The sequence below is a fragment of the Solanum tuberosum genome, unplaced genomic scaffold, assembly GCF_000226075.1.
Source record: "Solanum tuberosum cultivar DM 1-3 516 R44 unplaced genomic scaffold, SolTub_3.0 scf00367, whole genome shotgun sequence".
NCBI lineage: Eukaryota > Viridiplantae > Streptophyta > Magnoliopsida > Solanales > Solanaceae > Solanum > Solanum tuberosum.
The window spans coordinates 33,587-36,879 of NW_006239293.1; the positions used below are offsets into that span (position 1 = coordinate 33,587).

At 24.2% G+C, this 3,293-nt stretch overlaps 1 pseudogene; it reads left to right on the top strand.

The window, feature by feature from the left end:
- Positions 1-750: 750 nt before the first annotated feature.
- LOC102595612 (xanthine dehydrogenase 1-like) overlaps positions 751-3,293 on the top strand; it is a 24,073-nt pseudogene continuing 21,530 nt past the window's right edge.

Here is a 3,293-nt window from a genome sequence, read left to right on the forward strand (position 1 = left end):
AAACCAAATACTATCGGTTTTCAAAAATCTAAAACCAAACCCAAATAAAATCGGTTTTATTTTATCGGTTTGGTTTAATTTTTTTATTTGAATCGGTTTTTATCCAAACCGTGAACACCCCTATTAATATGTATCATTTATAACCTCCTACCTAAATTATATCCTCGATAAACATAATTCTTTTTATAATGAAATAAAATTACTTCTTCACCTTTAATTATGACTCTTCTATAAAATAGAAATATATATAGCATTATTGAGTGAACACGTTAAAAATATTGTTAAATTACAGTACTTTTTTTTTTGCCTTTGTCAATATTATGGGCCCATGGCTGTCGTATATATACATTAATTAAACAATTAAATAGAAATATAAGCAGCATTATTGAGTAAACAATGATTAACATTTGTTCTTTCCGTTTTAATTTATCTACCTTTTTTTTTTATATATAATTCATTTTAAAAAATTAATCTTTTGATATTCAATATATATATAAGGAAAAATAAATATAATTGACCTATATATATATTATATTTTTTTTATATACAAAGTATACTTTCTGATGAAGGATATTCAATTGATCACCCTTTGTTCTACTAGCTTCGCCAGTAAAAAAATATAAATGATATTATTGCGTGAATAATTTAAATAATACTTTTATAATCGACAAAATTACTTTTTTACCCTTGTACAATGATTATGGCTCCTCTATAAAATAAAAAACTTAGATAGCACTATCTTTTGTCTCCTTTAATCATCATCAAAGCTAAACAAATTTTCATGGAGTCAAAGGAAGCAATTTTGTATGTTAATGGAGTTCGTCAAGTGTTGCTTGATGGATTAGCCCATTTGACACTTCTTGAGTATCTTAGAGGTTAGTTTATGGTATATAGTATGATCTACTCATTTTTATGAAATCATAATGGTTGTGATTGAACTAGTAGTGTCGTCTATTAAAGTCACTCGATTTTGTTTGATCGATCAGAAGTCATTTAATTTTGTTTAGTTAGCAATTAGCATTATGATCAATTTAGAAGGAAATAAATTTTTATATTTAGTTAATGTCATGACAACTCTAAATTTTTAGAAAAATAAGTATTATTAAAAAATTAAAATCAATATGTGAATTTATTTAGGACTACTTTATGTATTCGATCGATCTAGTTCTTAACCCGCTTAAAATGAAGAGATAAGTTGCCAAAACATACTTAAACTATCCTTTTTTTTAAGTATCATATCTTAATTATTACTTATTAGTTTGAGAAACATATCTCTCTTTTTCATTACACTCTCCTCATGGTGTGTACTACACTATCTCTTTTATTTAAAAGATGGCCACACTATTTCCTCTCACCGTACCTCCATCCCTGTTCAAATTATAATTTAGATATTATTTTAATTTTTTTAAAACAAAATTCTATCTCACCCCACTTAATTCTTCGCTTTCATTTTTTTCCTCGTTTGTGTTAGATATATACATTTGTAGGAAAGTATTTTTTACTTGCCGCAATATTTTTTTAAAACAATTTTTTTATTTCTATTATATTTAGTACACATGTAAAAAGAAAAAAATTCTAAAAATATATGTACATATCTAACGCAAAATGAGAAAAGTATAAAATAAAATAAATTAGAAGCAGAGAGTTAGATGGGGTGAGATAGTTTTTTTTTTTTTAAAAAAAACAATTTAATTTTTTATTGATTAATTTGAACTAGATATCAACCTAAACTTTAATTAATTGAACCGAATAATTAAATGAGCGAAAAATAATTACCCCAGATTTAAATAAATTAGGCAAATTATAATTTCTTGCGCTACTTTTATGACATCTAATTTCAGCCTTGCCAATTGAATTATATCTCTAGGACATAATTGAGTTATTTAATATTACTAGGCATACCACTTCAAATATGCAAAATGAGTTATGCACTGCTATTCCTATATTATCATATTTATATGGGTGCATTTGTGAAATTAGTTAATTCATTCGTTTCAATGTGTTTGGCTTATTTTTTAATTCATTTTTAAAAGAATAATTTATTTAGCAAATTCAGTTTTAATTTTTATATGACATAATTTAAGATCACAAATGATTAAAAAATATTTTAGTACATTTGATATATCTTTAATTTAAAATTATAATATTCAAAAGTGTTTCATTATTTTCTTAAACTTTGAGTCAATTCAAAATAAGTCAAATAAATTTAAACGAAGGAAATATTACATATTTGTAAAACGGGACATGTAAATAACGCATTTCGGTTACTTATTTATCTTTCTACCAACAACTTCATTTTGAGAAGGTGTATCAACACATGAACATGGATGAAAAATACAATATTGTCTCATCTAGGATTGAAACAACTCTGACAAATATTTTTTGTTATTGTCCCTTCTTATAATACACACTGACGTATTGAGTTGAGTTTCGACTTCAACACAAAAATTATAAAAACAAGTAAACATTTCAAAGTAACTTTTCATAAAATATATTCAAGTCATTTGAGAGAACTCATTTATAAGTTTAACGAAAAACTTATGTCAAATTTTAAAAAAGACATAACATGATTTCCAAACATCAAAATAAACTAACTTAAAAGTCGATACACCTACTTAATCCTTGGACGTATCGAGCTACAATGATATTTATAAATTGACAAGACTCTCAATTTAATAAAGAAACAATTCTAAAAAAAAAGGGGACAAAATTTCTTCAACATGTGCCTCAAATAGAGATACAATACTAAAGTAGACAACAAATCGATGCTTCCAATATTAATCATGAATGTAAAAATCATTAGATATAAGTCCTTTATCAATAACTATATTAATCTTTAAATTGCAATATAGACAATAATTAAAAAAAAGAAGAGATATAATAGTCAAGGTTTCTGATAAATTCACTAACATACATCAAATTAAAAATCAATTTTGATAGACTTATTATAGATGACAAGGTAGTTGATTTGATAATTTCAAAATTCATAATATTATAGATTGAATCATAAGTTATCGCTATAGGAAAATATACTTTGTGTGATAAAAAATGTATTAGAATTATCCGTCATGTGATATGTGACACTTGAATCAATAACTAATTTAATAAAAAAGAAGATAAAACATGTTTTTCTAAAAACACAAAAAAGAAGTAATCGAAATAGATTTTTTAATTTTTGAATTGTGAAAATTTAGCACACTTTTTTTTTTATCGAAATTAAAATTATTTTATTGGAAGACATAAGAACCACAATTTCAATCATTTTCTCAAATATATATATATATATATATATA